We start from the raw sequence: 24,104 nt of genomic DNA, 5'->3' as shown, positions 1-24,104 counted from the left end.
CAACATTATATTTCAAATCCTATAAGGGCAGGGATCTCTGTTTTGTTCACAATTCTATCTCGAGTACCTAGCCTAATGCTAGCTCATAGAAAACACTCAATAAATATGTTTTGAATGAATGAATCTAGCAGAAAATCATATTGAGTCTACCTTCAAAATATAGCTTGAATCTCTATCATACCACATTGTCACAAACTCCTTTGCCACTAACTTGGTCTTAGCCATCATTTTAATTTGCTTGCATTATTGCTATTAACTTCCTAAATAAGTTTTAATTTATACTTTTTCTTTCCCTCCTTTAGTCTATTCAAACACACACACACACACACTGCACATACACCACAAATCAAACAAATGCAACAACCAAAACACACACACACACTGCACGTACACCACAAATCAAACAAATACAACAACTACAATTGTAACATATAAGTCAGATGGTGTCAGAGCTCCAAACGCTCTAGTGTGCTCCTTTTTGTTTTTTACCCTGAGTAGAATCCAGTCTTTCTAGTGGCTTTTAGATCCTGTGGGATCTACCTTCCTCACCTCTTCTCCTGCCTGACTCACCCCACTCCATCATGCTGGAGTCTTCATGACTCCTTGAAAACACCAGGCTCACTTTTGTCCTGGGCCATCTGCCTCTGCTATCCTCTCTGCTTTGTATGCTCTTTTCCCAAAAAGCTTCATGGCTAGATCCTTACAGCTCTGATGTATTTGCTGAAATGTAACTTTCTTAGTGGAGCCTTCATGACCATGCCCACTTTAAATTCCCCTCACACCCCAACATTGTTATCTTTATTTTTTCTTCATAATACTAACTGGTATATCTAATATGATGTTGCATATTTATTGTGTTCATTGTCATCTCCGACAATGCTTCATAAGAACAATTGTTTTCCTCTACTTTGTTCACTGGATGTCCCCATGGTCTATAACAGTGCCTGGCACATGGTAGGCACTCAATTAATAACTGCAGGGAGAAAAAAATGAAGCACATACTCTTGGCATTTGGAAATGCTCAAAGGAAATACATGTGTATTAGTCAGTGCCCCAGCGAGAAACAAATTACACATTTGAACTAATTTGAGCAGAGTTTAACAGGAGGACTATTTTCAAAGGTGAGGGCAGGGTATAGGGAGCCCACATAGGAGAGTGTTTTATTCCCAGGCTACAATCATTGCCAACCTCCCTTTATTCTTTTCAATGAAATCCAGAAAACAAGAGTGCCCTTTGATATGATCACACATACTGGCATCAAGCAGTTGGAAGGAGGAGGCAGAGTAGACCCAAAGGGCAAACAGATGATATTTGGAATAATACTGCTGGTGATTTCTCATGGTATGACTGAAAGAGGGTCAACAACGTATGATCACTGTTCATATTCTCTCTCTCTCTCTGTATGCACACATGTACATGTATGTGTGGATAGTTATAATATGTATGTATGCACATATATAAATACAAATACATGTTTTCTAGGATATACTTAAATTCTCTAGAAATTCATTCACCAATTACCACTATTTACCCAACTTAAAGGCTAAAGCTTTGCTTATCTTCTAAGACTGACCTTAGGTGCCATCCTGTATAAGATTTCCTGGTGGCATGGATTAGTTTGGTGCCATGGACTGGAGGTAGAGGTATTCATGTAATAGGTCATTGTGATGTAAAATTGTGATGTAAAATTGATGGCTTTGTAAACAATTGTATATGACTTTCACAAATAAATAATATCAAGTGATTGGAATATTGGGAAGGTATTAGTTAAGGAAAAGTGGTAGAGCATAACAGTGAGTCACTTCAGGTAAGATGGGGAGGACATCTCTGAAGAAGTGATCTTTGATCTTAGATCTGAATGATGGACAGGAAATCATGTCAGGGAAGTGCCAGGGAAAGAACATTTTAGGCAAAGAGAAGAGTGAGTATACGGATAAGTTTGGGTAATAACATTCTCAGTGGACTCATAACATAGGGAGGGATATCCAGAGAGGAGGAAACAAGGTATAAAATTAGGCAGGGACCAACTAGATGATTTGTGACTTTGTAGGTCATTGAAGGAGTTGGTATTTTATCCGAAATACAGGAAGAAGCCATTACATGGCTCTGAACCTGGGAATGACATGGTGTGATGAACATTTTTAAATATTCTCTGGTCAGTCTCTAAAAAGTATTGTAACTCCTTACTTTCGTTAAAATGAGACTGTCATACCTCTATCTCATTTTATTTCTTAAAAAGCATATTGTAGAAATTTGTTTTAAATTATTGTTTGGTTTTCTTTAAATTTCCATATTTTACTTGAATTTATATCAGCCATCTTATTTGGATTTCTTCTCTATGCTCTTTTTTGGCTTTCTGAATTTTTCTGCCTTTTGCAGAACTTATGGAGTACTCTTTGTTTCAGTTTAATTTCCTCTTGTTGTTTGGATAGCATACAAAGGGATTTTACATCCTTTATTGTATGTAGTTCATTTGTGGCACTTAAACTTAACATATCGGTTAGAGACATAAATTTTAGAATTAGACTTGTAGATTCTAACCCTTACTCTACCACTTACTCCTCCTGTGTGTTATCTGGGGCAATTTTTCTTATCAGTAAAATGGGAAAATAGTACATAGTTCATAGGGGAAGATTACATCGGTTCCTACATATAAAGCACCTAGTGCTTGACATATTGTAAATGTTATAAGAGTTTACTACATTGGAGTGGTAGAATTGGGACCACACAAAAACATACTCCTTCCCAGAACCTGTGAATATGACCTTATTTGGAAAAAGGGTATTTTTAGATATAATTTACATAAGGATTTCAAGAGGACACTAGTTTGAATTAGGGTGGGTTCTAAATCCAATGACAGGTGTCTTTCTAAGAGGTAGAGAGGCCAGGTGTGGTGGCTCACACCTGTAATCCCAGCACTTTGGGAGGCCAAGGCGGGAGGATCACGAGGTCAGGAGATCAAGACCATCCTGGCTAACACGGTGAAACCCCATCTCTACTAAAAATACAAAAAATTAGCCAGGCGTGGTAGCAGGTGCCTGTAGTCCCAGCTACTAGGGAGGCTGAGGCAGGAGAATGGCCTGAACCCAGGAGGTGGAGTTTGCAGTGAGCCAAGATCACGCCACTGCACTCCAGCCTGGGCAACAGAGCAAGACTCTGTCTCAAAAAAAAAAAAAAAATAGGTAGAGATAGACACCCAAGAGGGGAAGGCCTTATGAAGATAGAGTCAGAGACTGAAGTGATGCAGCTACAGCACGAGAAACACCAGGAAACTGTTGCACAGCTGCCACAAACACTAACAGCGAGGCATGCAATGGGTTTCTCCTTCAGAACCTTCAAAAGGAACTAACAGTGCTGACATCTTCATTTTGGACTTCTGGCCTTTAGCCCTGTGAAAGAATACATTTTGGTTGTTTGAAACCACCCAGTTTGTGGTAATTTATTATGGCTGTCCTAGGAAACTAATACACACATTCAAAATGAATTTAACACCTCCCTCAAACCAAGGCAAAATTCTTACCTTCCTGTTCTATTTCTCTCCTGTGTCCAATGCCCTCCCATGTTCGGTGAAATCATCTAGACTTTTACTTTCAGTTTATTATAACTGTGTGTTGTGTCTTCATATTTTTACAAATCATTCTTTAACAACTGTTTTAAGATTAACAGCCATTATATTAATAATAATTTAGACAGTTGTAAGACCTACAAGTATCTTATTCACTAATGTTCCTTGAATCCTACATCTTTTTCCTACTAGGAAGCTTTAAAATAGAAAGCAAATGACAGGTAGGGCCCTAACAATTGGGTTTACAGGGTGTGCTGGTGCTAAACCTCCTGTAATCTATGCAGTACATAGCATAAGTTTATACATGTGAAATATAATTCATATAGGTAAATGTTACCATAATTATTATTATCTTTATCATCATCATTACATTTAAGACAACATGACATAAACAGTTGCAAACCTTCACATGGCAAGAATAGGTGAAAAGTGTAGATTAAAAGGTGTCATTTTTGTGTGTGTGTAATCACTTTTTGCTTTTTACTTTTCAGTCCTTTTCCTACGTATCTCTCCCTCTACTTAAAGACTTAGTGTGAATGTCAATTACTCAAGCCTGAATTAAAAGAGGTGAGAAATCTTTCTATTTATCCTGTTTATGATTTTCATACAACACATCTACAGAGCCTAGGAGCATTAAAGGAAATGCAGTCGCCTTTGATTTTCTGTCCAATTATTTGCATACTTTTTGGAGAAAAGTGACAGAAATCAGCACTTTTTAAAATGTATATTCATTAACTTCCAAATGAAATTGCTCTAACTGCCCAGAATAGTGTTTGGGATCTTCCATCGGCAACACTGACAACTGTCTCATATTTCATGGAATTATTTAAAGTGAGTTCCTGACTCACATCCATATTTTGCCAGCCATTCATTCATTCAACAAAGATCTTTGATCACATGCCCTGTGATGGGACCCGTTTTGGGCATAGATATTCCTGAAAGTGAAGAAAACAGATAAAACCCCAGCTTGCATGGAGTTTTCATCAGGATTTTACTGACCAGGATCAGGATCAGGATTTTACTGACCATACACAAGCAAATGAATATGCAAGTTCAGGTAATGATAAATGTCACAAATAAATTAACACTGAGAGAGACAGTGTGAAGCTACAATACTTTGATAGGATTTGATAATACCCTGTAAATAACTGTTTTTCAGTGGGTGCTTTACTTATTTGTTTGCTTTTCTGGCTTACTTTTAAGTTGACACAGGACAGGAAAATTCCAGTCATCCTCAAGGGAAAAGAGGTCCTGAAAAGAGGAAACAAGGAGAGACCTCACGGAGTCAAAACAGGTGTTCACAGGCATTGAATATGGAAAATGACTCAAGCTGCTTAGGATGAGACGCATGGTCAGAATGATTCAGCACAAGGGATATATAACACCCTGAGGATTAAAACAAAGGTAGTGTCTAGAATGTTGCTGAATATGACAAAGAACTTTTAGATTAGAACTCCAGGAATGAAGAAGATGAAGAAAAACAGACCTCATGATTATCAGCTAAGGCCACTCCTAGCTCAATCATGTGTAGTCAGTGACTATACATACCATCAGTAAAATAAATAAATATTATATCTATTTAATTGTTCTATAATCTGCTCATTCTTCTTATTCATGTGGCTTATCAGAAAAAATTGCTATAATCTTTAAAATTCCTATAATTAGACTGATTTCCCATATTATTTAATTTCCTTTGAGAAAATATATTTAAATCTAAGCTTTTTGAATTAGCTATTGCTTTAATCAAACTCCCAAGCTATTGCTTGAATTGACAAACATATATTAAAGGGAAAAAACAAAAGAGAGAGTGGGAAGGTGGACATGCCGGGATGCAGAATCAATTTTAGCAGCCAAGGAGCAACATTAGCGAGTGTCAGTGACCAAGAACCCATATAAGCAAAGATGAGGGCTCCAACAGAAGAAAGGCAATAGGAGCTATATTTACTCTATTGGTCATTTTGCCAGGAGGATTTTTATAGTGTTTTAACATTTTCATCATCCATCTCTTACACTTTGATGTTCATTAACTCATTTTTAAAATGAGCCCAGAGGTTTCAGTGGCTTTGGTTTTGCTATTTAAGATGGGCAATGGTGTGCTGAACAGATGGACTCACTCTAGACTATACAGAATGCATGAAATAGTCACTTTGGGAGTAAAAGACCCTTTTTGTTCCTCATACCAACACGATCTCCTTATAACTTCAGCACATCTAAATGCTTGATATTTTATGCACATCCCATTTAGATAGAGCTCCTAAATAAAAACTCTCAGCATTTTCTCTTTTGCTCATCTTATTGGCATTACTGTAAAACTTGGTTCATTCTCATTCCACAGAAGCAGCAGATTTTTATATTGATTTGATGGGTATGAAGTGAAGATAAATCTTGATGTCCATGTTGTTCTTTCATTGGGATGGAAAGCTATTGACACTGCAGGAATCAGGTATCCATATGCCTTTTAGGAAAAGAAAAAGTGCCCCAATCCCTTGCACAGCACTTTTTTTTTGTTTTCTCAGTGTACAGATATCCCGTAAGGTATGCCTCTCCAAAATGGAATTGGCTTCCTTCTTAAAACTTGCAGACAAGGTTTACTCGAACCCACTGTTTCTCTATTCAGGTCCATAATAAGATGGTCTACAAGTACAGTAAATCCACAATATTTGCAAGTGAAGATGGGTAGTCGCACATTTAACCATATAATTTTTTCTCAAAGTTTCTTTGCAAAGTTTCTTTTGGGAACTTGGGACATTTTCTCATGAGTCTCTCATTCTTCTTTGGCAAACTCTGTTAGCTTTCTCTATTGGTACATGGGATGATGTGGTGAGCAAGTGGAGGCTGAAGCCCTCCAATCCCATAACCACCAGAATAAATTCTAACTCATGTGTTCTATTTGTTTACATATTCTTCCAGAATTCCACAGCAAAAAAATGAAGTTATTGTGCTGGTTTCCTTGATCAGCGATATGAAATTCTAATTGTTTTCAAATTGTCCAGCTACAGAATTCCTTGAGATGTCCTAAAATGCCATTTTTAAGCTCCTTCTCAGTATAGAATTGATGTCACAAGAAAATATGAGAAATCCTTCAGAAATTAAGACCCCAAACAGAAGCAAATCCAGAATGGTAATTGAGCAAAGAAGCTAAAAGCTATCTTGGTGCAATAGGCAAGAATAGTAATCTAGAGCTTTGACCTTTAATTATCACATAGATTAAAAAAATAATAAAAGATTCTTGAGCCTGCTCAAAGTGGGACACGGAATAGTGACTTCTGCATAATGTCATGACCGTCAAAAACCTCTATGATTAGGGAAAAGGTATACTAGGAAAAATGTCTGCCTGAAAAAAGATGACAGTAATATCTTTTCCATTGCCGTATGGAAAGGAAAAAGTTTTCAATGAATACATATATACGTAAAACAGTCTAAATTTATTATAAAGTTTAAATTCTTATTTTCTATTTTGCTAAAAACCCTCAAGCTGAGAAAACAGTTTATGGTGTTCCAGGTTTGATAATTCCCCCAGAAGCCTAGCAAAACCAAATGCATTAATTTATATAGAAACCATCCCTAAGCCTAGTCACCATAGAATTTTCAAAAATAAAAACCCAGGAAATATGAGCAGATAATTTTTTAAAATGGATAAGCAAGACTTATACAGTTGACTCGAACAACATGGGTTTGAACTGCATGGGTCCACTTATATGTAGATTTTTCTTTCAATAAATATACTGGAAAACTTTTTGTAGATGTGTGATAACTGGCAAAAACTCACAGATAAGCAGAGTAGCCTAGAGATATTTAAAAAGTAGATATGTTATAAATGCATAAAATATATGCAAAATATTAATAGTTTATTTTGTTATTTACTACCATAAAGTATACACAAATCTATTACAAAAAGTTAAAATATCAAAACAACACACAAAAACACTCAGAGACTGGACATAGCACCATTATTGTTCAGAGAAATGTAAATCAGTATATAGATGCAGTATTGAATCATAACTCCATAAAATTACTGTAGTACATACTATACTATTGTAATAATTTTATAGCCACCTCTTGTTATTATTGTGGTGAACTCAAGTATTGCCAGTATCTGTTTAAAATGCACTGTGATGCTAATCATCTTCACAGGAGCAGTTAGTCTCCCCAGCAAATTGCATATTTCAGTAAAAAGTGATCCCTCACAGTTCTCAAGTATTTTTCATCATGTTGAGTCCAATATCAAAAACCTTGAACCCATGTGTAGTGCCACTAGTGATGCTGGAAGTGCTCTCAAGAAGCAAAAAAAAAGTCAAGATATTATATTTTGTTAAAAGTTGAATAGTTCAAGATATACCACAGATTGAGGTCTGCAACTGTAGTTGCCCACCATTTTAAGATAAATGAATCCAGTATAAAGACAACTGTAATAAAAGAAAAGGAAATTCATGAAGCTGCCACTGTAGCTGTGCCAGCAGGCATGAAAAGCTGTTATTTTGCAAAATATCTTTTAATCTCATACTGAAAATGTAGCTTTTCTGTGAGTGCAGGATTGCTATAAAAAAAGGCATACCTATAGACTCTAGTATGATTTAAGAAAAAGTCAAGTCATTACAGTATTTGAAAAAGTAAAATGAATGTGAATAACCTAAAGCTAGAGAATGTAATGCCAGCAAAGGATGGTTCAATAATTTTAGAAAGAGAGTTGGCTTAGGAAACGTCAAGATAACAGGAGAAGCAGCTTCTGCCAACCAGGAGGCAGCAGAAAAGTTCCCAGACACCATTCAGAAAATCATAAAGGAGAAAGAATATTTTCCTAAACAGGTTTCTAATGAAGATGAAAGTGCCCTATTCAGGATGTAAGACAAAGGGATAGGCTAATTCTATTGTTTTGTTTCAATGCAGTTGGGTTTATAAACAATCCTTCCTTCATCTATAAAACTGTTAACTCCTAGTCTTGAAGGAAAAAGATAAACATCACCTGTCAGGTTTTTGGCTGTACAACAAGAAGGCTCATACAATAACTCTTTTTCTGAATTGCTTTCATTGATGCTTTGTCCCTGAAGTAATGAAGTACCCTTGCCAGTAAAGAATGGCCTTTTAAAGTTCTTTTGATATTGGACAATGCCAGTGACTACCCAGAATGCCATGAGCTCAACACCAAAGACATGGAAATGGTCTACTTCCCACCAATACTACAGTATTCAATGAAAAGATTGTCAACACTATGAAAAAGAACCCTGATAGAATATCATGAAAGTCTGGAAGGATTACACCATCGAAGATGTCATGGTTGTTATAGAAGAAGACCTGAAAGCAATTAAGCCAGAAATAACAAATTCGTGCTGGAGCAAACCGTGTCCAAATGTTCAGGAGTTCATCAGAGAACCAATAAAAAAAAAAATCATGGAAAATATTGTGGATATGGCAAAAAATAGTGGAAGTGGCAGCGGTGAAGGAGTTCAAGATAGGGATCTTGGAGAAACTCAAGGGTTAATAGATAGCACACCAGAGGACTTAAAAGATGTCTGATTGATGGAAATGAGTGCTCTTGAACCAGTTCAGACAATAAGGAAGAAGATGTAAAAGAAGCAGTACTGGAAAGCAAATTGACATTAGACATTCTGGCAGAAGGATTCCAATTATTCAGACTTCTTTTGACTTCTTTTATGATGTACCCTTCTATGACACGGGCACTGAAACTAAAGGAAATGGTGGAAGAAGGATTGATGCCACATAAAAATATTTTTAGAGAAATGAAGCAAAAAATTCAGATGTAAATTATGACATATTTCCGTAAAGTGTGCTTGCCTCTCCTGCCGCCCGTTCCATCTCCTCCACTTCTTCTGCCTCTGCCACTCCTGAGACAGCAAGACCAGCCCCTCCTCTTTCTCCTCCTTTTCGGTCTACTCAATGTGAAGACAACTAGGATGAACACTTATATGGTGATCTACTTCCACTTAATGAATAATAAACATATTTTCTCTTCCTTATGATTTTAATAACAATTTTCTCTGGCTTATTTCATTTTAAGATTACACTGTATAATACATATAACAAATATTTGTTAATTAACTGTTTATGTTAAGATTACAGTATACAATATATATAATGTATATGATATTTGTTAATTAACTGTTTATGTTATTGGTAAGGTTTCTGTTCAGCAGTAAGCTATTAGAAGTTAAGCTTTTGGGGAATCAAAAATTGTACATAGGTTTTTCACTGTGCAGGAAGTCAGCACCTCTCACTGCCACAGTATTCAAGGCTCAACTGTGTAAGAATAACAAAATATACCATCAAAAATGACCAGACATTTTTTATGAAACAAATATGTTTTTCATGAATAAATTTATACTTGACATTTGAACTCCAATGGATATATTAAAAAGCAGACTTGATTTAGCTAAAGAGAGAATTAGTGACCCAAAAATAAATCTAATATAATTACCCAGAATGTAACACAGAGATAGGAAGCGAGACAGAATACAGATGATGATACTTAACATAGATTTAATCAGATTTCCTGAAGGAAATAATACAGAGGACAGAGTCAAAATATTTCAGGTCATAATGGCTTAGAACTTTCCTGAAATGATGACATTAAATCACAGATTAGGAAACATAGTTAATCTGAATTGGAATGCATTTTTGGAGATCCACACCAATTTATTCTGTACTCAGCCTATAGAATGTAAAATAAGATCTTAAATATAGCCAGGAAAAAGCCAAACTTCCTCAGAGAAATGAATATTCTATTGATTCCAAGGGCAGAAATGGTAAGTGTAATATACAGCAATGTGTTTACAATAATAACTTTAAAGTGATGGGAGAAATCAGTTGCTAACTTAGGACTGTACAACCAAATAACTTATCAGAAATGTGGACAAAATTACCACATTTTAAATTTAAAAAGAAAGAATTTACCACTGACAGTTTATCACTAAAGGAATTTCTAAATGCCATTTCCAAGAAAAGAATAATTCCTGAGAGTCTTAAAGTGCAGAAAGAAATGATAAGCAAAGAAAACAATAAGGCAATAATAAATTTAAACAGACTTCAATAATACAAAACAATAATAAACATAGATAATACATGGAGATAGATAAAGAATTACATTTCTGGACAAATATACGTATGCGGTGGTTTGCTAAAAAAAATTCTCTAAGGTCCTTATGTTATTCAGGATTAAATTAATTATACCTGTTAAAATATCTAGACTAGTCACTAACAGATTAGAATCAGATGACATATGTTTCAACTATACAGAAGGATAAATGGAATAAACTTTTAAAAACTCAGTCCCAAAAAGTCAGGAAAGAATAAAAAATAAGACAAAAACACACAAAATAAAATGCCAGAAAAACTCCAATACAGTAAAAATTTCTCTATAGACTAATCTTGGTAGTTAAAAGATAAAATTTGTCCTTCTGGAGTAAATGGTACCTAGTTATATGCTGCTTACAAAAGATAGATTTAAATCAAAGTAAAAGAGTAAGGTTAAACAAAAAATTATTGAAAATTTCCAAGCATTTGCTAACTGAAAGTGTAGCTATATTGACATAAAAGAAACTTGACGTTAAGCTAGAGGGTATTGTTCAAAATAAAGAGTATCTCTCCATAAGAATACAAGTTTCAGCTTAACAGAATTATATGCTTTAGACTTACAAAAAACTTTGAGTCATAATATAAATAAACATTTACAGTATTAAAAGGGTTGATTAATAAAACAGGATCAGCATTTAAAACACATCATTTAGTGGTTAAATTAAACCTAACAAATAAGTAAAAATATAGACAATTTATATAAGTTGATGTATTAACAAAATCCTGCATCCATCAATTTGAGAGTATACAGTTTTATAAAAATTTGACTACTTAGGAGGTCATAAGTATGATCTCAACAAAACTCAAAAAGTCATTATTATTCAGAGCATATTCTATGACAACGATGCAATGGAGTGAAAAATAAATATTAAAATTTAACTGTAAAATGCCAATAAAATTAGAAATTGAAAATAGGCATTTCTTTACATCACTTATTCTTCATCATTTACTTCAGGCCTAGTTATAAGATATTGAAAAATATAGTACAAGGATTGAAAATGAATAAAAAATAAGATTCTTTTTCACAATTAATAAGATTGTCCTCATAGGAAACTCAAGTAAACACACAAAGAATTTCTTAAAAATTAATAAGACATGTTATTATATTTGTTGGACATAAGACAAATATATAAAAATCAATTGAATTTCTATGATATGATAAATAGAAAACGTAATTTTAAAACAAGATAAAAATATATGCCATGTGGGAATAAAATTAATAAAAGAGGTACATGACCTTTATAAAGTAAAGTTTAAAACTTTACTAGTAGACATAAAAGAAGACCTAAATAAATGGAGAGATATACCATGTTCACAAATAGGAAATCTCAACATTTTAAAATGTCAATTCTCCCCAAATTAATGTATACATTCAATCTAATTTCAATAAAAATTCCAACAAAGCTTTCCAAGGTGATTATAAATGAATATGGATAAGAAAACGGCTAAATGTAGAAGACATTTCTTAAAACGAATCATAAGAGGGAACTTGTGATATACATTAAGACATCTTATAAAAGCCTAAGAAGTAAGACCACATTATTGGCACACCTTGGACAAAGAGACACATGGTCTAGAATAAAGAGTTCAAAAAATTAACCCACACTTATGCAAACATGATTTATGATAGAGGTGACATTTCAGAGCAATAAGAAAGGATTGATGCTTAAATAAACACTACTGGAAGAATCAGTTATCTATAGGAAAAAATATAAAATTATATCTCTATTTCAAGTACTTATTAGGCTTTAGGAGATTTTTTTTTTTTTTTTTTTGAGACCGAGTCTCGCTCTGTCGCCCAGGCTGGAGTGCAGTGGCGCGATCTTGGCTCACTGCAAGCTCTGCCTTCCGGGTTCACGCCATTATCCTGCCTCAGCCTCCCGAGTAGCTGGGACTACAGGTGCCCGCCACCGCGCCTGGCTAATTTTTTGTATTTTTAGTAGAGACAGGGTTTCACTGTGTTAGCCAGGATGGTCTCGATCTCCTGACCTCGTGATCCGTTCGCCTCGGCCTCCCAAAGTGCTGGGATTACAGATGTGAGCCACCGCGCCCGGCCTAGGAGATACTTTTAAAAGGCAAACTTTTACATTTTTAGAATAAAATACAGAAAAATGAACTTGGCATAGACAAGGATTCTTAATATACATAATTCATAAAATAAGAGAATTAATAAATTCATATATGTTAAATTTTTTTAAACTTCTGGTCATCAAATGGTATCATAAGAGTGAAAAGATCTGCCACAAACTGGGAGAAAATTTCTGTAAAATATAGACCAGTAAAAGATTAGAATCCAAAATACACAACGAAAATATAAATCAATAATTAAAAGACAGATAGTGCAATAGAAAAATGAACAAAATACATCCAGGCGCGGTGGCTCATGCCTGTAATCCCAGGACTTTGGGAGGCCGAGACGGGCGGATCTCGAGGTCAAGAGATTGAGACCATCCCGGCCAGCATGGTGAAACCTCATCTACTAAAATTACAAAACTTAGCTGGGCATGGCGGCACGCGCCTGTAGTCTCAGCTACTCGGGTGGCTGAGGCAGAATACCTTGAACTTAGGAGAGGGAGGTTGCAGTGAGCCGAGATCGCGCCACTGCACTCCAGCCTGGAGACAGAGCGAGGCTCTGTCTCAAAAAAATAAAAGAAAAAAAATGAACAAAATGCGTGAATAAACATTAACAGAACATGAAATATATGAGATAAATAACATTATTTTTAATAACAGAGAAATAAAAATAAAAATCATAATGAGTTACAATTTCACAGATTGAGTAGAAATAAAAAATTTTGACAAAACCCCAGATAGGCAAGAATTTAAAGTAAAGAAGAATCTCCCACACTATTGGTGGAAATAACACTGCTGCAAAAAATACTATGGGAAAGCCTTGATATTATTTAGTAATATTGAAGATGTGACTGTCTTATAACTTTACAGTTTCTTCTCTGGATATATGTGGAGAAAATCTTACTCATCTGCACCAGAGAACACAATCAGAATGTTCATAAAGCCCATTTTTAATAGTTCACTCAAATACATCTCAAAGGTTATTCAGCAGTACAGTGTTTAAATAAACTGTGATCTATTCATACAATTGTGAAAATAGTTATGTAGACTACGACCTGATTCTTAACAAAAAAGTAAATTTCTGAAGAATAATGTGGCATTTTAATAATATTCAAAAACAGGTGAAGTTATGATAAACATAAAATTTACATTAGTTGTTATCTCTGGAATGTGTAGCTGATGATGGGGAGAACCTCAGAGAGTCTTATAATGACCCTGGTGATGTGCAACTTCTTAAGCCAGAATTACGAGACAGTTTATTTTTTAATATAATATTAAACACATACAATAAAAGATACATAGCAAGTATATAACAATTTTGGAAAATAACGTGACTAGGCATCTAAGCAACCCTACTTCTTTATTCAGGAGTCCTCCGGTTGCAAGTAAAATAAAACATAACCCAAATTGACCTAAGTAGAAAATAAATACATTGGTTCAGGTAACTGAAATTGCAGGCTGGAAATGATGCTTCTAATGATGCTCTTAAGACCATCTCTTTGCTGGTTCTTACTCTCTCCTGTTACTGGTTTCATTTGCAGTTGCTATGTGGTGGTAAGAAAGCTGCAGTAGCCCCATGTCTTTTCTAAAGAGAATGAATTTATTTCTTACAGCTCTAGAGGCTGGGGAGTCGAAGGTCAAGGGGTTGCATTGGGGTGGGCCTTTTTCTTATTTCTTAACATGGTGGAGGGTATCATATGGCAATGGGACAAGAGCATGTTAGCTTAGGCCTCTCTTCCTCTTTTTTCTTTATTGAAAATCATTGCTTTTTTTTTAGTACTAGATTCTTTCTTCAATTTTTAACTATCATCCTATATGGCATAAATAAAACGTTGGAACTATTAGTATGTTTTTATATTGGCATAAGAAAACCATGTAATTTTTAAAATGGGATTTTATATTTCTTTCTTACATCATAGCCATCTTAAAAATGCCTCATAATTCTGTAATCACATAAGCATTTCTCTTCTACAACTTAAAACGTATATTTTTTCTATGTGTTACATTTTCCATTGTGATAATTTATCACAATGTATTGTATTTGTGTTTACATTTCTATTGTCTTAATAGATTGGGAACCTCTTGTGGATGTTAAATTGATCATTGAATCTCTAATATTGTTCCTTGCGCTTAATGGAGAAGAGGTGGCAGTGTGGCATAAAAGGAACCCATATTGATTAGGAGTCTACTTGGTAACATGCTATAGGACATATATTACACACATCATGGTATGTCTTTTCATAAGAACTCCATGATATAAGCTGTATTATTCTCATTTTTTGAATATAAAGTTATTACATTATATAACCTGGCTAAGATAAAGCATCTCATAAGTTCCAGAGCCAGGATTAGAATTTCAGTCTATTTGAGACCCAGAATAATTCTTTTTTTCCTCTACACTACCATTCCTAAAACTGTGGAATAACGTCTCTGGCATTCTTAGGATATATTTTTCTGGTCCACATGATCTCTGAATTTCTTTTTGAGTTTCAATAATGATATTAAAAATACAGATGAACATATTATTGATGATCACCTTATAACTTGGTATTATGTTTCAAACACTAACATTAGCCTTTGTTTTCAACAACATTTTACTATCAAGGGAACAACTAAAGTGGCAGACTGACTTCACCTTTTATTACGGTTTCACAAATTGGCATCAGTAGACCCTTGAAGATGGCTACATTCCACTTGATAAATGTTTGTTGAATAAGTGATAAACCTGTCCCCAAATAAGAGATCTCCCTTGTGGCAGAATTTGGAACGTTCCTTTCCTCTAAAACATTCCTACTTATCAGTCCTCAATTTCATTTCAAATTCTAGGTTTCATGTCCTTGAGAAGGCAGGTGCTAGGGTAGAGGTGGGGAAGGACCTGGAACACTGAATGCCAGATGGGGATGAAAGCATCATTAGCTACCACATAAAGACAGACCTTGTGGAAGTCTGAGTTTGGGCACTTTGAGTCAATATAACATTTAGAGACACTACCTGTCTATACCAGTCCTGCCACCTTACGAGCAATCCTTTCAAAGCCATGGGAGTTGAGCTACCCATTTTCTTCCCTCACCTTTTGCTTTCAGCCAATTCAGAATATTTCTTTCTGCTTTCATTGTGCCTGATGAAAACAAAGGAACTCTTAGGCTTTCCAAGAAATAATCCTATTACAACACATAAAAGCATGTGCAGAAGTACAGGCATACCTCTGAGATATTGCAGGTTCAGTTCCAAACCACCACAATAAAGTAAATGTTGCAATAAAGTGAGTCATATGAATTTTTTTTGTTTTCCCAGTGAATATAAAAGTTATGTTTACATAATACTGTAGCCTAAGTGTGCAATAGCATTATGTCTAAGAAAGCAATGTATATACTTTAATATTAAAAATGCTTTATTGCTAAACATGTTAAGAATAATCTATCTGAGCTTTCAGCAAGCCATAATTCTTTTGCTCGTGGAGCGTCTTTCCTCAATGTTGACGATGGCTGCTGACTGATAAGAGTGGTGGTTGCTGAAGGTTAGAGTGACTATAGCAATTCCTTAAAATAAGACAGCAATGAAATTTAACCCGTGAACTGACTTGTTCCATGAAAGATTTCTCTGTATCACTCAATGCTATTTGATAGCATTTCACCCACAGTAGAACTTCTTTCAAAATTGTAGTCAATATCAAGTAAGCTTATGTATTAATAATATTCTGAATTCTTTGTTGTCATTTCAACAATATTTACAGCATCTTCCCCAGGAGATTTAATCTCAACAAAACATTTTCTTTGCACATCCATAAAAAACAAATCTTCATCTGTTAAAGTATTGTCATGACATTGCAGCAATTTAGTCATCTCTGAGGGTTGGAATGAACTTCTCCTAAACTCTTGCTAATGTTGATATTTTCATGTCCTTCCATAAATCTCAAGTGTTGTTTTCAAAAAAAATAGATTCAGAAGGTACACATGCAGATTCGTTACATGGATATATTGCGTAATAGTGAGGTTTGGGTTTCTCATCACCCAAATATTAAACATGGTGCCCAATAGGTAACCTTTCAACCCTCACTCCCCCTTTCATCCTCCTCCCTTTTGGAGTCTCCAGTGTCTATTGTTTCCCTTTGTATGTCCATGCATACCCATTGTTTAGCTCTCACTTGTAAGTTAGAATATATGGTATTTGATTTTTGGTTTCTGAGTTACTTCACTTAGGATAATAGCTTCCAGCACCACCAATGTTGACATAATTTCATTCTTTTATGGCTGTGTAGTATTCCATGGTGTGTGTGTGTCTGTGTATATATATACATATATATATGTGTGTGTATATATACACAGATATATGTATACATATGTATATACACATATGTATATATGTATATATATACACAGATATATATGTATGTGTATATATGTATATATATATACACAGATATATATGTATGTGTATATATGTATACATATATGTATGTGTGTATATATACACACATATATACATATATATATCACATTTTCCTTATTCAATCATCTGTTTGATGGGCATTTAAGTTGATTCCATGACTTTGCTATTGTGAATAGTGCTGCAGGGTACACAGATGTACAGTTTTTGATATAATTATTTCTTTTCCTTTGGGTAGATACCCATAGTAGGGTTGCTGGGTCAAATCTACTTTTAGTTGAGAAATTTCCATATAGTTATCTTTTGTATTATTTTTAGCATTTTTTATAGATTCATAGGGTACATGTTGAGATTTGTCATGTGGGTATATTGCATAATGCTGGAATTTGGGCTTCCAGTGAGCCCATCACCCAAATAGTGAACATAGTACCCAATAGGTAGTTTTTCTATCCTTATCTCTCTCCCTCCATACCCTCATTTGGAGTTCCCAGTGTCTATATTTTTTCCATCTTTATGTTCATTTGTATCCATTGTTTAGCTCTCACTTGTAAGTGATGCCATGCAGTGTTTGATTTTCTGTTTGTGCATTGTTTTACTTAGTATAATGGCCTTCAGCTGCATCCACGTTGCTAAAAAGCACATGATTTTCTATTTTTTTTAACTCCATATTGTTTTCCATAAAGGTTTTACTTTTCTTAATGGCACTAGAAAGGTGAACCCCTTCTGGAAGACTTTCAAATTTCTTTGCCCAGATCCACTAGAAGAATCACTGTCTATAGAAGCCATAGCTTTACAAAATGATAAGATCATTTTTTAATGTTAAGACTTGAAAGTTGAAATTACTCTTTCATTTATGCACTGCAGAATGAATGTTGTGTTAGCAGGCATGAAAACATTAATTTTCTGTACATCTTTGTTAGCGTTCTTGGGTGACCAGGTGCACTGTCAATGAGCAGAAGTATTTAAAAAAAAATTTCTGAGTCATAAGTCTCAACAGTTGGCTTAAAATATTCAGGAAACCATGTTGTAAACAGTCATGGTGTCATCCAGGCTTTGTTGTTCTGGTTCAAGTGTGCAGATAAATAGATTTAGCATCACTTTTAAGGGCTCTAGAATTTTCAGAATTTTAAATAACCATTTGTTTGACTTAAAGTCATTAGATTCCTTAGCCCCTAAAAAGAAAGTCAGCCTCTCCTTTGAAGCTTTAAAGCCAAGTGTTGATTCCTTCTCTCTGGCTATGAAAGTCCTAGATGACATCTTCCAATATAAGGCTGTTTTATCTACATTGAAAATCTGTTGCTTTGTGTGGTCACATTCATCACTTACCTTGGCCAAGTCTTCTGGATAACTTACTATAGCTTCTATATCAGCACTTGCTGCTTCACCTTGTACTTTTATGATATGGAAATAGCTTCTATCCTTAAACCTCATCAACCTACCTCTGCTAGCATCAGATCAGATTTTTCTTCTTCAGCTTTCCCACCTGTCTCAGTCATTGTAGAATTGCAGAGAGGTTTTGGTTTAAGGGAATGTTGTGGCTGATTCAACCATGTATCTAGACCACTCCAACTTTCTCCATGTCAGCAATAAGGCTGCTTTGCTTTTTTTTTAATCTGTGTGTTCACTGGAGTAGCACTTTTAGTTTTCTTTGAGAACTTCCTCTTTGCATCTCCAACTTAGCTCTGGCACAAAAAGGCCTGCCTTTCAGCCTATCTTGGTTTTCAACATGCTCTCCTCACTAACCGTAATCATTTCTAGCTTTTGATTTAAAGTGAGAGACATGCAACTTTTCCTTTCACTTGAAAAGTTAGAGGCCATTGCAGGGTTATTAATTGGTCTACATTCAATATTGTTGTGTCTCAGGGAATAGAAAAGCCCAAGAAAGGGAGAGAGAAGAGGGAACAACTTGTTTGTGGAGCAGTCAGAACACACACATCTATTGATTAAGTTTGCCATCTTACAAGGGCACAGTTCATGGCACCCCAAAACAATCACAATAGTAACATCAGAAATCACTGCATCACAGATCACCATGACAGATATAATAAACATGAAAAAGTTTGAAATATTCCAAGAATTACAAAAATATGATGCAGAAACATGAAATGAGTACAAATAGTGGTGTTGATAGACTTGCTGGACTCAGAATTGTCATAAACTTCCAATTTGTAAAAAATGCATTATCTGCAAAGCACAATAAATCAAAGCATGATAAATCGAGTTGTGCCTGTATGCATTTAATCCTGTAACTTCTCACACTGCACTTCAGTATTTTCTCGCTGTCTTATTCCCTCCTCCTCTAAAGAGGGAGAACAGCTGACCTTGATTAGTGAGAACCCAGGTATGGTAAGAACATACTTTCAGTAGTGGGTGTGGTTATCATGCAGCAGCTCATTGCTGAGGTCAGGTATAGTCTCTCGCTGTCCTGGAACTGCTTACACATACAGGGAGTGAGCTTTCCTTCTCTGTTCTCTGTTCCCATAACATAAGTGCCCTGAAGAAGACCTGCCATTTCTCTCTCTCTCTCTCTCTCTCTCTCTCTCTCTCTCTCTGGTAACCATGCATGAACCAGGCCTACAGTTCTTTTGGCAGGCCGGCTTTGTATAACTGGAGTCTATTCTGCAGACCCAGCTCTCCTTGAAGGTCTCATTTTAAAATGAAAATAAAAACTTTTCATCAGGCTTTGGTTCTAAGCTACATTCTCCAACATACTTTATCAGGAGGCCTATATTAGGAGGACAATTGGGCATCTGATTAGCCATTAGCAAAGCTAATACCTTGTCACATTTAGCTAGTGATCCTTGTGTCTATTTTCTATTTTTGTGACATAGAGGGAAGGAGAAATAATGACTCTTAAGCTTTGTAATCTCCAAAACTATATTTTGAGGGATCCTTCCTATGTCATGCTCTAACTTTTCTGATTTAGATGCTGCAGAGAGGCAAGGTTACACATGGATGATATTCTTTTGGTAGATAAAAATGGCCTGATATCTTTGCAGAGGAATAAATCTGAGGTCCATCATGGACCTTGAAAATACAAACTGAACTGATACCAAGAGGGAGATGTTGGAACAAAAGGAATAACAGGGATTTGCTAAGGAAAAATTTTCTTCATCATCCACTTCATCTCCTCTAATCCATTCCTACGAGCTGTTATACATGAGGGGCATCTACAAAGGTGACAAAATAATGGTTGAAAATGTCTTTTTCACAGAAAACTAAAAGCAGCCACAATATCTAAAGTCAAAATCTCTAACACCTGAGCTAACCTATTAAAAACAGAACCCACCAAACCATACTAGTATTAGTATTCATTTTAGAAAATCTAGTAATATCAAGGCCGGGCGTGGTGGCTCATGCCTGTAATCCCAGCACTTTAGGAGGCCGAGGTGGGTGGATCACGAGGTTAAGAGATCGAGCCCATCCTAGAAAACATGGTGAAATCCTGTCTCTACTAAAAAAAATAGAAAAAATTAGCCAGGCATGGTGGCAGGCGCCTGTAGTCCCAGCTACTTGGGAGGCTGAGGCAGGAGAATGGCGTGAACCCAGGAGGCGGAGCTTGCAGTGAGCCGAGATCATGCCACTGCATTCCAGCCTGGGCGACAGAGCGAGATTCCATCTCAAAAAAAAAAGAAAGAAAATCTAGTAATATCAATGACCTAATGACAACATACTGATAATATCACTGTGTGGAAGCAAATCTAGATATCGAAGTGTTCTTTAAGTTCACCAAAATATATCTAATTTTGTTTTCAGAACTAGTAGGTTATTCATGCAAAATTAATGTGGCCACTGAAGAAGTCCTGCAAGGAATTCAATTGAGAGTTTGATGAAAATGCTCTGATACCTAATTCTTATAAGTCATAGTTTATTTTAATAAATGCAAAAAAATGTTGAGTAAATATTACTACAAATGGGCACCAAGTGAAGGATATGCAATGAATATTGCTTATCAAATATCTCCAATCCCTCCCTGGAGAACTGCTATAGAAAGACTTGGAATGGTACCTTGCTCCTTGTATCTAATATAGGAAACATCTAAGAGTTTGCGCTTTCTTTGCTGCCAGTTTATTTATGGGTGTATAGATAGCCTCCATTTCACCACCCCTGAAGGTACCATGGGAATACAATGTGATTGGTGGAGGTCTCCATATTTGCAGCTACTATCATACCCAGCTGGGCACTGCTACCCTATAACCAGGCTAGGTTATAACATAATTGTATTGCATAGGACCAGTTGAAACCATTTGCCAAGGCTGTTATATTTTTGCCCATGAGGAATTACTCAATTTTGGTCATGTAGTACAGACAGCTTTGTAGACAAATGGAGATCTGACTGCTAGAGTGGCTCCTAATCCTTGGTAGTGAGAATCTTAACAACAGCAGATTCCAAAAACCATGACCCAAATGGACTGGACCTAGGCCACTGTTTCAGATGTGGCTGTAGGTAAGAGGTTTAGCAAGCCCTCCATTGGGGTTTTTCCTAACATGGCAGAACTTCATTCTCAAGAGGCAGAGTCACTCTTAACCCAAATGTGTCTCCCAGAAGACACAGAAAATTTGAGAACCCACATTCTGATAGCAAGGCTGATGATCACTAGTGACAAGAACCTTTGAGCTTAACACATTAAATTGGGATTTCTAAGAGAGTTTTTGTGTAAGAATGCTCATTTCCAAACCTTTTCATCTTTCAATCCTGTCACACTAAAATTCCACTTTGTAATTGATGGTCTCTTTGATCCAACAACTGGGTTCCAGAAAAACTATAACGTCACTGTGGTGGTCACTGTCACCTGAAACCAAAAGCCATTTCTTCTTCTTGGGTCCACAGACAGCCTACATTTCACAATTTATTTTATTTTATTTTTGCAATTTTGTGCAGTTATGTGACCAAGGGCTAATATACATGCAAGTAATATTTCCAGCTCCCAGGACTGGGCCTTATAAATTTCCCATGCATACTCCTTCATACTCATTTCTACTTTTCTGACTGGGTAGTAATGCCCAGGTCATCTGTGAAGACAAATGTTAAAGATGACAGAGCCTCCATCAGACTGGATCTTTGAATGTTTTGTGAGGTGGAGATTTATACCTCCACTTTTACCACAATGTCTCCTGATCTGAAGAGCAGGAGATGACATATTAGAAAGAAACAGTGCCCAGGAATGTGAATTGCCTAAGAGAAGATGCCTGACCTGGCTTTTAGAAAGAGATCATTGTAGAAACCATGTGTGAGGAGACAGGAACTGTTTATGAACACATATAGGCCAGACATGGTGGCTCACGCCTGTAATCCCAGAATTTTGGGAGGCCGAGGCAGGAGGCTCGCTTGAGCCCAGGAGTTTGAGACGAGCCTAAGCAATGTGGTGAAACCCCATCTCTACCAAAAATACAAAAATTAGCCAGGCATGGTGGAGTGTGCCTGTAGTCCCAGCTACTCGGGAGGCTGAAGTAGGAAAATAGTTTGAGCTTGGGAGGCAGAGGTTGCAGTGAGCCAAGATCGTGCCACTGCACTCCAGCCTGGGTGACAGAGCCAGACCCTGTCTCAAAAAAAAAATAATAATAATAATAATTAATTAATCAAATAGACACATGCAAAACCATCCCCCACCTCTATCTGATAAATCTTTGAAAAGCATCAGTGGTAGAACCAGATGCAAGAGCTAGAGTCTATGAATAAGCTCATGGAAGTGACAGTTAAGGAAATGCAGGATACAGAGAAATGGATGGTAATTTGCAGACACGCTACTAGAATCTAATATTATTTTGGGGCCTCTCTGCACCATTACTCTTAAATAAAATGGAGAGAAATAAGTGTTAATACAAGTGTAGAATTACACTACAAGTTCTATTTGTATGCAGCCCTGCCATTCAGGCAAAAAAGGTAATAATAACTTAAGAGATCAGACTGGCTCACTGGAGCACAGCAGTAGCAAAGAAAAGCCCCAAATGATTTACACAGAAGAAAGAAAAGGAAGGCAAGATTGGCCTTTTTACATTCAGCCACATTTCCTTCACTTAGTCTTACTAGCAGCTATTAAAAAAATTCTTTTTACCAAAATATTTAAATCATGAATTCATTCATGAAGGATAAATGAAGACATTTTTAATTTCTTGTGAAACAGAGAATGTGAATTATTACTTTTCATTCTTTAGGATATTCATCAAAATTACTTTGAGGAAGGCTCCCATATTTCACATGCTCTATGAGATCCATTATACCTTCCAATCCTCAGCCAGCCATAGATACAGTCATCGCAAATGTCCAGAGGGCATTCCCCATTACCAGATACATGTGAGGATAGATGAGCATTTGCTGCACTTGTGTTTATTTCAAAAACAAATGCATCTTACTGACTCATTCCTATTGAGTCTCTCTCAAACATCTCAATTAGTTTTATACAATTTACAATTCTCTTTTTATGCTCACGTTTAACTAGTTTACCTATTTAATTAACTCCCATAAATACACTAAAAAGAAAAACCGGTACACACAAAATTTAGAAACCAAACAAACATGGTTTTTCATAAACCCATACTTCAACAGAGTAGGAACAGTTATAAAAGTGCACGGTGCTACATTATTCAGTAGGTTTGAGAGGGAAAATGGAAGCATTGATTAGAAAGTTGTTTAGGCTGAACAGGTTTGAGGCAGCTTCTTCTGTATTATGTACCTAGCCTTATGTACAGATATAAGAAAAGTGTATGTTATGATACAGCAGCAGCTAGAAGGCCCTGTTCACTAGCAATACCCAGTGCCTAGAAGTACCTGATAAACAGTAGCATCCTAATTAGTATTTGTTGAATCAATAGATGATATGCCTATATATTTTACTAAGAATACAAACTCCAGATATCTTTACTAAGTACCTAGATTTGTTTTCTTAACTACTAAAATAGTTATGTTGTTTTATAAATGACTTTTGTTGATTGAAAAGTGCTGGAGGGCCAGGTGTGGTGGCTCACACCTGTAATCCCAGCAATTTGGGAG

The 24,104-nt window shown here is 35.8% G+C and overlaps 1 protein-coding gene and 1 long non-coding RNA gene across 6 annotated transcripts in view; one reads left to right on the top strand and one right to left on the bottom strand.

The window, feature by feature from the left end:
- LOC104006004 (uncharacterized) overlaps positions 1 to 5,125 on the top strand; it is a 104,394-nt gene extending 99,269 nt beyond the window's left edge. For both annotated transcript variants that reach the window (XR_010156493.1, XR_010156494.1), the window contains exons 4-5: positions 4,057 to 4,132; positions 4,769 to 5,125. This is a non-coding gene — a long non-coding RNA (uncharacterized LOC104006004). The remainder of the gene's footprint in view (positions 1 to 4,056; positions 4,133 to 4,768) is intronic.
- LOC461139 (cytosolic beta-glucosidase) overlaps positions 1 to 24,104 on the bottom strand; it is a 1,143,797-nt gene that overhangs the window by 484,479 nt on the left and 635,214 nt on the right. The gene's annotated exons all lie outside the window — the stretch shown is intronic.

Source organism: Pan troglodytes, chromosome 3, assembly GCF_028858775.2.
Source record: "Pan troglodytes isolate AG18354 chromosome 3, NHGRI_mPanTro3-v2.0_pri, whole genome shotgun sequence".
Lineage (NCBI taxonomy): Eukaryota > Metazoa > Chordata > Mammalia > Primates > Hominidae > Pan > Pan troglodytes.
The sequence above is the reverse complement of the archived record's forward strand: the minus strand, read 5'-3'. Positions and strand labels throughout refer to the sequence as shown.